The following is a 15,372-nucleotide window of genomic DNA, read 5'->3' as shown; positions in this document are numbered from 1 at the left end:
TTCCTTAGAAACTGCATATAAAAAAAGCGAGAGCACAAACTGCTCTAAACAGACAGTTGATACCAGGTTATCTAACGATGTAATGGAGTGGTCTTCATGCGAGGGTAGACTGCTGCCGAGGAGCACACAGGAGCAGTCATAGTCAGAAAGCCAGCCAGGTCTTCTGCATCAAGGAGCTGTGACAGCACACAGCACCACCTGGCCCCTGGCTAGAGCCAGAACTAGGGCTCTAGGATGGACATATGAGGGTGAAATGGATAAGATGATGGAGAGATGGAGGACTGGTGTCCCAGAGAGATGCATGCTCTCACTCATGGGACTGAAATTGTGGCCCTCTACTCAGGCATCTGGTAATCAGACCTCAGAAAGTGGAGACAGAAGGTGAATAACAAGGTAGAAATCAGGTTGTGAAGCCTTGAAATTCAAAGTCAGCAGTGGCCTTGCTGTGAGGGAGACTGCTGAGCCTCAGTGTTGGCCTTGATCACAATATGCTCTCCCCCTAAGGATTAGACAAGGACTGAGCCTCCCACAATGGGATGGCCAGCACTTTACAAATGGAAAAGGAAGAAAGAAAGGGGGTAACTAAAACTTATTGAGTATTTGCGTTGCAGCAGATATGGTCCTGCATTATTGATACCTTTCCTCATTAAATCCTCAAAACAACTCTGTAAGCTACTTAACTATCCTCCCATTTTACTAATAAGGAAACTTATTGATAGACCCAAGTTCAAAGACATGCTCAAAATCTATGGGATGGTTCTCTTCATATTTCTTTTTGAAGAAAGAAGAATCCAGGTTTCTAAAGATGAATTTCTTCTGGCACTTGTATCCATTTCTGCTGAAATGAAGCTCTTCCTTTCGTGATGCCATCAGACCAGATAATAGAGGGATCTTTCTGGAATGTACTAAATAAGGGCGGAGTAAAAGTACATGTATTCAGAGGATTGCTTAAAATATTTCCCACCACTGATCACAGGTGATTTATAGCAAAGAATGTTATATCTGTGTTGCATTAAGGAGGTAATGATACTCAAAAATAACCTGATCAAATGACTTCTCAGGGAAGAAGCCATGTTGTGTTGGGAATGGATGAGGGATGTGTCTGACATGAGGGGATCCTGGTGTCTATAAATATGGAGTGATGGTGGTTTTCCTAACTTAAAGCCTGGAAACTACCATGTGAGTGGTTTTAAATTCAGGGTAGAAAATAATCGTCAAAATATATCAACACGGTCCTTGAGGTCTCCAGATTATGTTTTAGAAAGTGTCCATTTTACCACTGCCTCTAAAACAAAATGATGACTTCCCTCCCCAGTCTGGATGTTTTTACAACTGCATCTCCCCTTCAAAAAAGAAATATAAGCCAAAAGGGAATTGTTTGTTAAAATACCTGCTCAAGGTATGGGTAGCTCAAAGTAGCCACCCTAAGCATTCCAGTCCTCCTGTGGCTTATAAATAATTGGAGTAAACACATCACTAGCAGGTGGCAATGATGGAAACGATGATTACTTGGTTTTATAGAGAACCATTCATTTAAGCTCTTTTACATTAATCAAGATGGATTGTTTTTTAAAAGACCTCTAATTACTTTCCTGTTCATTATTTATATTCACTGAGTATTTTATGTTTGCCTGTTAGTAGCCTTGTAAAGTATGTCATGGTATTAAATATTTATTTACAAGTCTGGCAATTGTGAGCCAGTACTGTCTTGCCCTTCTCCATCTTGGGGTTGAGCCACTCATCCTCAACATAGGCCTTCATCTCATCATTAGGGGCTCATCATTAACAGTATGCTAAAAATAATGCCTTGCATTTCCATGGTGCCTTCCACCTAAAAATTCTTGTTTTTATCATGGGAAATGTATACTTCTAAGAAGTCATTTAATATGTTTCTACCACCTGCCACAGTAAGTATGTCTTTAGCATCACTGGCCTGGAGGAATTGATTTCATTTCAACAAGCCCCCACTCTGACACCCAAAGCAGACATTACTAATCCGCACTGGAATTGTCCAGCTAGTTCTTGATCCAATTATAATGCTTCTTAACACAGTGCCCCGAGCAATTACCTCCAATCAATTGGTTTTTATCTGCAATGCCAACTCATATTTATCATCCACTATCCACCTTTGGAACAGCTTAGTGAGGGTGAGCTTATTACCTCTCAGAGAGCTTATTACCTCTGGTTGGGAGAACAGTTCCTTCTAAATACTCTTCAACAATTTAACCGATCAAGTGCTATTCTCAAATTTCTGTCCCTTATCCCCTTATCTACCTTTTTCTGATCTACTCTGTTTTACCTGTGTTTGCCTTTTTTGCTCCAAAGTATCAACTTCAATCACGGCACAAAGAAAATATAACATAACTACTCCACTTTTATAGGGTCTGTTTTTTTTTTTTTTTTTTTTTTTTTAGGGTCTGTTTTATTTCAAACCTTTTTGAGTTTTAAAATAAGCAATCTACGTTGTAGGTTTTGAGGATACTGAGGAACATCCAGGCAGGAAAACAAAGGCCTTCAAAACCATTCCTAAAAACAATGATAAAAGTTCGCCACAAGAGCACTGAAAACAATTAGACAAGAATTCAGTGTTAAGTGTCAGAGCCGCTGCCGCCAAGTCCCGACCCAACCTCATGCACCGTGGCTTCCCGCCTCCCGACGTGCACTCTCCATTCCTTTTGGTCCTAGTCCAAAATGGCAACTCTCAAGGATCAGCTGATTCAGAATCTTAAGGAAGACCATATCCCCTGGAATAAGATTACAGTTGTTGGGGTTGGTGCTGTTGGCATGGCTTGTGCCATCAGTATCTTAATGAAGGACTTGGCAGATGAACTTGCTCTTGTTGAGGTCATGGAAGACAAATTGAAGGGAGAGATGATGGATCTCCAGCATGGCAGCCTTTTCCGTAGAACACCAAAAATTGTCTCTGGCAAAGACTATAATGTGCCTGCAAACTCCAAGCTGGTTATTATCACAGCTGGGGTATGTCAGCAAAAGGGAGAAAGTCATCTTAACTTGGTCCAGCATAACATGAACATCTTTAAGTTCATCGTTCCTAATATTTTCAAATACAGCCCAAACTGCAAGTTTTCTTGTTATTTCCAATCCAGTGGATATCTTGACCCATGTGGCTTGGAAGATAAGTGGCCTTCCCCAAATCGGAGTTATTAGAAGTGATTGAATCTGGATTCAGCCCAGGTCTGCTACCTAATGGGGGAAAGGCTGGGCGTTCACCCACTAAGCTGTCATGGGTGGGTCCTTGGAGAGCATGGAGACTCCAGTGTGCCTGTATGGAGTGGAATAAATGTTGCTGGTGTCTCACTGAAGAATCTGCACCCTGACTTAGGCACTGATGCAGCTAAGGAACAGTGGAAAGAGGTTCACAAATAAGTGGTTGACAGTGCCTGTGAGGTGATCAAACTGAAAGGCTACCCTTCCTGGGCCATTGCACTGTCTGTGGCAGATTTGGCAGAAAGTATAATGAAGAGTCTTAGGCAGGTGCATTCAATTTCCACCATGATTAAGGGTCTCTATGGACTAAAAGATGATGTCTTCCTTAGTGTTCCTTGCATCTTGAGACAGAATGGAATCTCTGATGTTGTGAAGGTGACTCTCTGACTCCTGAGAAAGAGGCCCGTTTGAGGAAGAGTGCAGCTACACTTTGGGGGATCCAAAAGGAGCTGCGGTTTTAAAATTTTTCTAATGTACCACGTTACTGTCTAGACTACAACAAGATTTTAGTTGGATGTTGTGTATATTGTCCTTATTATCTGACCTGTTACTCAAGTAGTAATATTAAAATGGCCTAAGAAAAACATCAGTTTCCTAAAGTTACAAATGGGAATGGTTCACAAAACCCTGCAGCCATATCCTGATGCTGGATGATATCTCTCTTGTGTAGTCCTAAATTGGTTAACATAATATAGTTCTATCATCTCAGATGCACCCCCGCTAATGTTGTATATGCTGCAGTTACTCTTCAAACCAGATGTGTATTTACTGTTGTCTGTAACTTCTGATTCCTTCACCTCAACACCCAGCATGCCTATTCCATCTTTTTTCTTCAGTCACATCCTAGGATCCAATGTATAAATTCAATATTGCATGTATTGTGCACAACTCTTCTAAAGGATCTTATTTTGTGTACTATATATGTCAGAATATAGTGTAAAATATAATGTAAAAATATAATGTCAATATAATAAAAATATAATATTATAATATTATAATAAAATATAATGTAAAAAGACAACGCAACCAACTATCTGTCATACCAACTAAAATACCAAATAAATTTTGAACAGTGAAAAAAAAAAAAAGAATTCAGTGTTAAAACTTGAACTGCATTTTGAGAGGCCAAGAGTTTTTCTGGAAGGTTCATAGGGAGAGCACATTCCAGGCAGAGGAACGAGTCAGAGAAGTTGTACTACCTAAGAAAAATCTTTTAGACTAGAGATTTTAGCACTTAAGCTGGAAGGTTTGCTAAAATACAGATTGCTGGTCTCCTTCTCAGAGCAGCTGATTCCGTAGTTACAAGGTGAGACCCAGAATCTGCACTTGTAACAGGAAGTTTCTATGCGATGCTGACACTGCCAGTCCAGGGACCACACTTTGAGAACTGCTGATTCTAGCATGAACATATGTAAATGTCTGCTCCTGCTTCACAAGGCTGTGCCTTCTTTCCTGTCTTACTTCCTAAGCAGGGAACATGGAAATGAGTCAGGATGATCATACTGTTCAGTCTTGAGGCCTTGTCAGTCTGACAAGGTGATCTGTGTCAACTTGGCCAATGTGCACTCACAGTGTGTCACACTGGCTGTGGAGATGGGGAGGGAAAGCAGAGCCAGTGATGGGGGTGGGGAGGAGAATCCAGGGGGCAGCATGGGGACAGAGTGGGGAGGAGCCTTCCACCAGAAGTTCTACAGTAGGGTCATCAGCTGTTGTCGATAGCAACTGAGATTCTGGGCTCCGAGTCTTCTAGGGTATGTAGCATAGTGACCTCCTTATACAAGTCATCACTGCCATTCCAAGCAAGAATGGTCTGTGCACCTCCTTCTCTCCTTTTGAAGGATGGCATTTGCCTTTACTTGGATAACTGTTTAATATTAAAGCAAAATTCCTTTATGTTCCTTTCTCTATCTCCCAGCTACTCTCCTTGTTTCAGTTCTCACTGTACCTGCCCTTTAATGGGATGCCAGATTAAATGATCCTCATATTTCAGTTTTATAAACTATCACTGTTTTTCCAACGCTACTGCAAAGATAAATACTTTGCTTTGAACTATGATGTTCTGGGCATCAGTATGGTGTTTGGTATAATGGAGCAATTCACAGGCAATTAGCTCAGCCTTGTGGGCCAGGCAGTGCTAATCTGTAGGACGGGCTTCACTCTCTCTGAGGCCCCTATCATGTCAGGAGTTCGAGAATTTCATTCTGTTCAAACAGTTCTTTTCTTCCCCCTAATCTGGCCCTCCCCTCTGAGACCACAGCTGCTGAAGATGATGGCAGAGTCATCAAAGAGAGAGATTTAAAAAGGGGGAGAGAGCTCCAGAGAGAAGTAGAAAGGTGGTTGAAGTAGCTGCTCACTGTATTTTATTTCATTTGCATCAGGGACACTTTAGAAGAACACACTTGGCGTAGTCCTCGTGGATTACTTTGCAAAGTTATTCTTGCTGTGCTTTTCCCAGCAGGGACCTGCTAAGGGCACATTTCCTCCAGTGAAGGGAGCTTGAGAAGCTCCCTGGCTTCTCATCACAGGTTTGGAGCTGGGAACTGTCCTGTGTGTCCGGGTGGAGGCTTTGTCCTCCTGGTCCGGCTGGAGGGGTTTTCCTTTGGCCACCTCAGGACTTTACCCATATTATCTCCAAGGCGTTTTCCATCCAGAGTAGATCTGACCAAATGCTGTCAAAATTGTGTCCCTCTGACCTAAAGGCACCCATGCACTTAAACAGAAGAGTTGTGTATTTATGAACCAAGAGGGAAAACGCCGTGCATAAGGGAGCTGACATAAAAGATTCTTGATTTTACAGAAATGTTATCCTCTTCTCCTTCTCCTCCTCTTCTTTTGCCTTCTCTTCTTCTTCCTCTTCCTCCTCCTTTCCTCTCCTTCCCTTTTCCCCCTCCTCCTCCTCTTTCCCCTCCTCTTCCTCCTCCTTCTTCTTCTTCTTCTTCTTCTTCTTCTTCTTCTTCTTCTTCTTCTTCTTCTTCTCCTTCTCCTTCTCCTTCTCCTTCTTCTTCTTCTTCTTCTTCCTTTTCTCTTCTCCTCTCTCTCAAGAAACAGTCAATGGTCTCCTTGTAGTGATTTCTGTATTTCTCATTAAATTACTCCAATCCAAATGAGTTTTAGAACATCTCAGCATTTACCACAATGAGATTTCTCCTTTACCTGTTGATTCCACCAGACCTTCTCCCTTTCTCTAAGTGTTCAACTGATGCTGGGCATCTATTTTTTTCTTTAAAATCAGAGTGGATTTTCACTGGATTTGCTCTCCCTTAAGTGAACCATGGATGCTCTGGGGTGACCCAAAATCCCAGTCAGGACATGCTAATCAACGTGATTCGTTTTCTAAAGCTCTCCTTTTTATTTCCTTTGGCTAATTACAAATTGGTCCTTAAGACATGGAAGGCCCAAAAAATTAGGAGAAGCCAAAGACACAAGTGAACTCTGACAAGAAGCCACTATATTTTCCCTTTTCCTAGTCACTGGGCCTTTGTGGGAGGGGACAGCTGCTGCAGAGAAAACAGGACATCTTGGGCCTCCGGGGAATGGGGAGTGGGGTGGGGGGGTGGGGGGGTGGGGGGGGAATGCCAATTGGAATACTTTAATCTTTTTGTTGAAAATCCAGGCAGCTTATCTTTTCTGAAGGTTCCCTTGGGTAATACAAAGTGTGCTTAATATTGCAAATTCTGCTTTGCAAGTGCTGTTGTCTGGAGTCATCTTATACTGTGTGAATGTTCTTTCTCTTCCTTCCACCACCCCCCACACCAAACAAACCCAGCACGTGTTTGGCTCTCAGTCAGTTCTTCTTTGGGTGCAAACGTCTTGGCATTTCGGTCTCAGTTTTGGCTGTAGGAAAGAACATTTTTCAATAATGCTGCTTTCTCTACTTCAGTGCTTTATCTGGCAAAAGGATTTGCTGGGACCAGACCCAAAGTAAAGGGGAACAAAAAAAAAAAAAAAAAAAAGGAAAAATGGCTGTGGGAGGCAGGATGCCAGCTCCTCCACTCATGATTCTGTACCTCATCACTTTCCTTTCCAAATCGCAAATCCTTCACCCCAGAGAGTCTTTGCATTTTGCAGGAGAAGAGCTATTTGATCCCACACCAAACTCTTGATACCACAGTCCCCATTTGACCATGCTGTCTCCTATGTCAAACATTTGAGAATGGGACAACCCTCATGCCAGGAAAAAGCAATCAAGAGTGGAGTGTCGTGGCCAAGACTGACCAGGATCCCTATAGGAACTGGACTCTCGGGGCCATGTGTAATTAGGTGGAGTTACTTACCGATCTCATTCATATCCAGGCACTTCGCACAGTTTGTTTTGGTGGGCCCCTGACCCCTGGATTTCCTCCTCCTTTTTCTCAGTTTCTACTCAGCGCATACAAGCTGTTCTCCCAAACATGCTGCTGGTTTCTAGGTATCTTCGACCCCTTGTCCTCAGCGGTGCTGGAGGGCAGGCAGAGTGGTGGAGGCGAGGTGCTGGAGTGGACACCTCTCCTCATCTTCCAGAGAAAGCCTGCTGGGCCTTCTTGGTAGGCGTGAGCTGAGAACCCTCTGCCACCTCATCTTTTGGTCTTTGAGCTCCACACGGGAGCCCATCGCTATTTTGTTCTGGCTGTGTGAGATATTGCTTCCAGCTGGTTCTTTCCTCCTTCCCACATACTGTAGATCAACTATTGTATGGGCTCAGGTAGGCTCAGGAACTTTTAAAATTTTCTCAAAGGGTCTGACTATCAGTTCACCAGGGAAAGAGAAAAGGGGTAAAAAATATGTGTGCTGAAGTTTCAAATGGCTTCATCTCAAAATAAAATTATTCTTGTGGAATGTACCTGAACCCTAATTTCCTTTTCTACTTGAACCTCCACTTCTCCACACTTTCTAGATTTAAGATGTTTGCTATAATGTGTGGAAACACACATAGTTCTATTCCATTTCCAAAATATTGTATTCCACTTCTTACCTGAAAACTATTTCAGTAAATTCATCCACATATTTCTAGAAGTGATTGTAACCTGGGAAATCCTACGTGTTGGCAAGAAGGGAAGCCAAAGTATGGTTGTGACTATCCCTCTAAGTACAGATCTGTCTACATTCCATATTAATATTGAAAGAGCCTGCAGTTGAATATTTCCTTCTTAAACTAGGTTATTTAAGAGAGGTTTATGTGTTTTAAAGTTTCTAAGAGATTAGAATTTGGGGAGTTTAAAAACATATGCTGTAAATTTCCAGTTTCCTTGCATTTTAATTAAATAATATAATCTATAACTCTAGGACTTGGATAATTTATTAAAATCATTTTGTGGTCTAGTACATGAATAATATGTATAAATATTCCATAAACCTTTGAAAAGAATGAATATTCTCATTTCTAGGATACAAGTCAAATATGTTAATTAAATAATCATTATTAATGACAGTATTCAGACTATGTTCTTGCTTTTTTTACTGTTTTCTTGTGATATTAGACTCAAAGTAATGTTAAAAGTTTCTCACTGCTATTGTTTTAGCTAATTACAACTTTATTTGTGTATATGATGACTTGTAATCATTGCTTCTAGAATTTTTTAATTTAATAGGCTTTATATTTTAAGTAGTTTTAGATTTCTAGATAAATTGAACAGAAAGTACAGTGTTCTCATATAAGCCCCCCACTCCTCGCCACGTCCCCCATTATTGACATCTTGCATTAGGGTGGTACATTTGCTATATTTGTTATGTGTATGTTACAGCTTCTGTAATTGTCCCACAGTTCTTGAAATTCTGTTTCATCTTTTTCATTCTTTTTCTGTCTGCCTTTCAGTTTTGGAAGTTTCTATTGACATTTCTTCAGGCTCACTGATTTTTGAGGGGGAGTGGAGGTGCTGTGTTTGGTCTACTGATGTGCCCATCAAAAGAATTATTAATTTTTGTGCAGTGTTTTTTATTTCTAGCATTTTTGTCTTCTTTCTTAGAGTTTCTAGATCTCTGCCTACATTATACATCTCCTTTACTTGTTGTCCAGCCTTTCCTTTATTACCTTGAGCATTTAATCATTGGTGTTTTAATTCTAGGTGTGATTATTCCAGCATCTCTCCCATATCTGAGTGTGGCTTGGGGGCTTGCTTGGTTCTTCAGACTATGAGGTGTTTTATTTTTTATTTTTTGTCTGTTTGTTTTCTGTTTCACTTTGTTTTGTTTTTGTCTTTTGATGTTCTTTGCAATTTTTTTTAAGCCAGATGTGATGTCCTGAGTAGAAGGCATTTAAGGAAATAGGACCTTAAGGTGATGTTTTACACTGTTTTACATTGTTAGGCTGTGTTTACTGTGTACTATAGCTATAGATTTAAAAAGCTAAAATTTTTCCCTGTTGTCCTTGTTTTGTCTGTTTCCTTCAAGTTTCTCTGGAGCTCCTTTAAATAAGCTTGAGATGTGTAATTCTTTTGCATGTATTACCTCCTTATTAGGGATCTCCTCCAGGATCCCTATTGATATGGTGCTATGGTGTGAAGGAAGTATTCTACATTTTTATGGTTAGGTTTTTTTTTTTTTTTTTTTTTTTTTTTTTTTTTTATGATAGTCACACAGAGAGAGAGGCAGAGAGAGAAGCAGGCTCCATGCACCGGAAGCCCGACGGGGGATTCAATCCCGGGTCTCCAGGATCGCGCCCTGGGCCAAAGGCAGGCGCCAAACCGCTGTGCCACCCAGGGATCCCTTTATGGTTAGGTTTAGGTTTGCAGTGAGCCAGTGCCCTGGGCCAGGCCTCCACATCACCAAAACACACACCTTACGTTTAACAAGAAGGTTAGACACAGCTGGAGTTGAGTATTTCCCATCTGCTGTGATGGTTGGGCTTTGGTGAAACCCCAGTTAGTGGTGCTCTGGTAATTTCCGTTGAAGGCAGGCTCTGCTAGGAATAGAATGCTCTGGATATATTTTAAAATGATGGCTTTTCCACTCTTTTTGCTGGAAGCATGTCTTGTCTTCATTATGAGAACTTAATAGGGCTCCTGGAGATAAAACTCTCAAAAGTTTGGGTATCCTTCCTGGAGTTTTTAACTCTCACACTTGAGTTAAATTAAGCCTCTAGCAACTCATTAACTGTAGTTGAAGTTCCCAACCCCAAGCCCAGTACCAGAGCCCATGGAAGTTTCTGCTTTTGAACTTCTGTCTGGTAACTCATGATTCTCTGTACCTGCCAATTTTGGGGGCAGCAGCTCATGTGACCTTGATTTTCTGATGGTTCTATGAATGGTTGTTGATTTTTCATGGTGCTCAGCTTGTCTTTTGTTGTGGGGATGGAAGTGACAATTTCCAAACTCCTTTTATACCAGACTGGAAATAAAGTCCTCCTACAACTTTATTTTTTATTACAAAGTTAATTCATGTTCTTTTTATTAAAAAAAAACAAACTCATCTTCAAAACACTTTTAAATATCTGAAACTTTGGATCTGTTATAGGAAGGGACATTGCTTTACATGCATATATAGAAGCTCCATTTTGGTGATGTTTCAACAACAGGAAAGTGTCTCTAACTTAAAATATTATTTATTTTCTGGTCAGAGATTCTTTCTGGGTTGCAAAATTATACATTACATTTTAAACAATTCTATATATTATGGACACACACATATATACACACACACACATATATATGAATGCTTAGGAAAATAGATTTAAGAAGGATACACAATAAATTTTAAATAGTAGTAGTCTCTGGGAAGGTAAGAGTGCTGGTGATGGGATTGTGGAGACTTACATTTTTTTAATCTGTATAATTCTGTATTTTTTAATTTTTACTCTATTTATTTAAACTAAGCCAATAACGACAGCTTACCTGTCTCCCCCACTCCATGCCTCTTTGCAACCACCAATCTGCTCTTTGTATCTCTGAGATTGGGTTTCTTTTTTCTTTTTCTTGGTTCCACACACAAGAGAGCTCATACAATATTTGTCTTTCTCTGTATGACTTGCAGAAGGTCACTGACTTACAATACTTCAACTTATGATTTTTTTTTTACTTTATGGTGCTGTTAAAACAATACTTATTCAGTAGAAATCATACTTCCAATTTTGATCTTTTCCTTGGCTAGCAATATGCAGTAGGACACTCTCATGGTGCCAGGTGGTGGCATTGAAGCATAGCTCTCCGTCAGCCAGGCAATCTTGAGAGTAAACAACCAATACACTTAACATTGTGTACCTAGACAGTCATTCTGTACTCACTTTGAGTACACTTTTCAATAAACTATATGAGATATTTAATACTTGATTATCAAATAAGCTTTGTGTTAGATGATTTTGCTCAGCTGTAGGTTAATAAGTGTTCTGAGCACATTTAGGGTAGGCTGGGGTAAGTTATAATGTTTGCTGGTTTAGGTTTACTCAATACATTTTCAGCATGATGTTTTCAACTTAAGCTTGTTGCGAGGTAATCTCATTGTGAGATGAGCAAGACATGATTTCACTTAGCCTAATGCCCTCAGTGTCCATCCATGTTTTGTAAGTGGTAAAATCCCAATCCTTTTTATGACTAAATAATATTCCTCTGTGGGTGTGTGGGTGTGAGTGTGTGTGTACTAAAATTTCTTCATTTGTCCATTAGTGGATACTTAGGTTGTTTCCATATGCTGGTTATTGTGAATAATGCTGCAATGAACATGAGGAGATATATATATATATATATATATATATATATATATATATATATATTTCAAGTTAGTGTTTTTGTTTCCTTTACATAAATATCCAGAAGTGGAATTGCTGGATTATATGGTGGTTCTCATTATAATTTTTTGAGGAATTTCTGTAGTGTTTTCCAGAGGGGTTGCATCAACTTACATTCCCACCAACAGTGCATTAAGTATTCCCTTTTCTCTTCATCCTATGCAAAACTTGTTATTTCTTGTCTTTTTGATAGTAGCCATTCTGACAGACATGATGGGACATCTCATTGTGGTTTTGATTTTCATTTCCCCGATGATGAGTGATATTGACTATCTTTTCATGTTCCTGTTGGCCATGTGTATGTCTTCTTTGGAAAAATGTCTATTCAGATCTTCTGCCCAGTTTTTCTATTAAGTTGTATGAGTTCTTTATATATTTTGGATATTAGCCCCTTATTATTTTCAAAGATCTTCTTCCATTCAGTAGATTGCCTTCTCATTTTGTTGATGGTTTCTATTGGTGTGCAAAAGCCTTTTAGCTTGATTTAGTTTCACTTGTTAATTTTTTATTTTGTTGTTTTTACTTTTGGTGTCAGATTCAAAAACTTATCATCAAGATCTATATCAAGGAGCTTACCACCTACCCTTTCTTCTAGAAGGTTTGTGGTTTCTGGTCTTGCATTCAGGTTTTTACAATTTTGAGTTAATTCTTGTCTATAATGTAAGGTAATGGTCCAGTTTCATTCTTTTGTATGTGGCTGTCCAGTTTTCCCAATATGATTTATTGAAGAGATTGTTCTTTCCCCATTGCAAATTCTTGCCTTCTTTGTCACAAAGTAATTGACCATATATGTATAAATTTATTTCTGGCTCCTCTATTCTTCTCCATTGGTGTATGTATCTGTTTTTATGTTGATACTGTACGGTTTTAATTACTGTAGCTTTAGGATCACCTGGGTGGCTCAGTCCATTAAGCATCTGACTCTTGATTTCTACTCAGGTCATGAGATCGCAGGGTCATGAGACTGAGCCACACATCAGGTTCTGTGCTGGGCATGGAGTCTGCTTGGGATTCTTTCTCTCTTCCTCTCCCTATCCCTCTGCTTCTCCCTCTTCTGCCTGCTTCTCTAAAATAAATAAATAAAATCTATAAAAAATAATTATTATCATTATAGCTTTGTAATGTAGCTTGGTGCCTCCAGTTCTGTTTTTCTTTCTCAAAATTGCTTTAGCTATTCAGAGTCTTTGTAGTTCCACACAAATTTTAAGATTGCTCTATTTCTGTGAAAAATGCCATTGGAATTTTCATAAGTATTGCATTCAATTTTCAGATTGTTTTGGGTAGTATAGACATTTAAAAGAACACAGAGTATCTTTTTGTTTCTTTGTGTCTTCTTCAATTTCTTTCATTAATGTCTTGTTGTTTTCAAGAGTACAGATTTTTCACCTCTTTGGTTAAATTTATTCCAAGGTATTTCATTCTTTTTGGTTCAATTGCAAATGGGATTATTTTATTATATCTCCTCCTGAGAGTTCATTTTTCTCTCAGCTATGTATGTATTGATTTTTTTATCCCAAAACTTTACTGAATTTGTTTATTAGTTCTAACAGGTTTTTGATGAAGTCTTTAGGGTTTTCTTTTTATCACATCATATTATCTACAAATAATGGAAGTTTTCCTCCTTACTTTCCAATTTGGATGACTTTTCTTTTTCCTTTTCTTTTCTTTTCTTTTCTTTTCTTTTCTTTTCTTTTCTTTTCTTTCTTTTCTTTTCTTTTCTTTTTTTTCCTTTCTTTTCTTTTCTTTTCTTTTCTTTTCTTTTCTTTTCTTTTCTTTCCTCTTTTCTCTCTCTCTCTCTCTCTCTCTCTCTCTCTCTCTCACCTAATTGTTCTGGTTAGGGCTTCCATTACTGTGTTGAATAAAAGCAGCAAGAGTGGGCATCTTTGTTTTCTTCCAGATCTTACAGGAAAAGTGTTCGGTATGATGTTAGGTGTGGGCTTGTCATACATGGCCTTTGCTACGTTGAGGCATGTTCCCTCTATACCTCCTTCGTTGAGAATTTTTTTTTTTTTTTTTTTTTATGATAGGCACACAGTGAGAGAGAGAGAGGCAGAGACACAGGCAGAGGGAGAAGCAGGCTCCATGCACCGGGAGCCCGACGTGGGACCCAATCCCAGGTCTTCAGGATCACGCCCTGGGCCAAAGGCAGGCGCTAAACCGCTGCGCCACCCAGGGATCCCCTGAGAATTTTTTTTATCATAAATTGATTTTGATTTTTTTGAAATGCTTTTCCTACATCTATTGAAATAGTCACATGATTTTTATCCTTTATTTTGTCCATGTAGTGTATCACCATGATGAATTTGCACATATCGAACCATGTTTGTATCCCTGGAATAAATCCCATTTGATCATGGTATAAGATCCTTTTAATGTATTATTGAACTTTGTTTGCTAAAATTGTTTGAGGGTGTTTGCATCTATGTTCATCAGGGATGTTGATCTCTAAGTTTCTTTTCTTGTGGCATTCTTGTCTGGTTTTGGTGTCAGGGTAATGTTGGCCTCATAAAATGTGTTTGGAAGAGTCCTCCACATCCTGCCTTTATTTTTTGGAAGAGTTTGAGAAGGGTTGTAATTAATTCTTTAATGTTTGGCAGAGGGTGCCTGGGTGACTCAGTCAGCTAAGCAACTGCCTTCAGCTCAGGTTGTGATCCTGGAGTCCCAGGATCAAGCCCCATGTCAGGCTCCCCTCTTGGTGGGGAGTCCGCTTCTCCCTCTGCTCCTCTGCACACTCGTGCTCTCTCTCCCTCTCTCTCTCTCAAATAAATAAATATAATCTTTCAAAAAATAAATGTTTGGTAGAATTCACCGGTGAAGCCATCTGGTCCTGGACTTGTGTTTGTTGGGAGATTGTTGATGATTGCTCTATAGTAATCAGTCTTTTCTAATTTTCTTTTTCATCATGATTCAGTTTTGGAAGATTGTAGATTTCTAGAAATTTATCTATCCTTTCCAGGTTTTCCAATTTGTAGACATATACTTTTTCGTAATAGTATTTTGTGATCCTTTGTATTTCTGTGTAATCAGTTGTGATATCTGTTTTTTTTTTTAAAGATTTATTTATTTATGATAGACACAGAAAGAGAGAGAGAGAGGCAGAGACAGATAGAGGGAGAAGCAGGCTCCATGCAGGGAGCCCAATACGGGACTCCATCCCAGCTCTCCAGGATCAGGCTGGGCCGAAGGTGGCGCTAAACCGCTGAGCCAGGGTTTAGCCGGCTGCCTGACATAAGCTGGGTTGCCCCTCATTTCTGATGTTGCCGATGTTTTTTTGTTCTTGGTGAGTCAAGCAAAGGGCTAGTCAGTTTTATTTATCTTTTCAGAGAATCAGCTTTTAGTTTCATTGATCTCTCTATTGTCTCTTTAGTCTCTGCTTAATTTATTTCTGCTCTAATCTTTGTTATTTCTTTCCTTCTACTAACTTTGGGCTTCATTTGTTTCTTCTTTTT

The 15,372-nt window shown here is 39.5% G+C and overlaps 1 pseudogene; it reads left to right on the top strand.

The window, feature by feature from the left end:
- The first annotated feature begins 2,691 nt into the window (after window positions 1-2,691).
- LOC144323038 (L-lactate dehydrogenase A chain pseudogene) lies at window positions 2,692-3,774 on the top strand (annotated as a pseudogene).
- Window positions 3,775-15,372: the final 11,598 nt, after the last annotated feature.

Source organism: Canis aureus, chromosome 11 (genome assembly GCF_053574225.1).
Source record: "Canis aureus isolate CA01 chromosome 11, VMU_Caureus_v.1.0, whole genome shotgun sequence".
NCBI lineage: Eukaryota > Metazoa > Chordata > Mammalia > Carnivora > Canidae > Canis > Canis aureus.
This window is presented reverse-complemented; position numbering and strand designations above follow the sequence as displayed.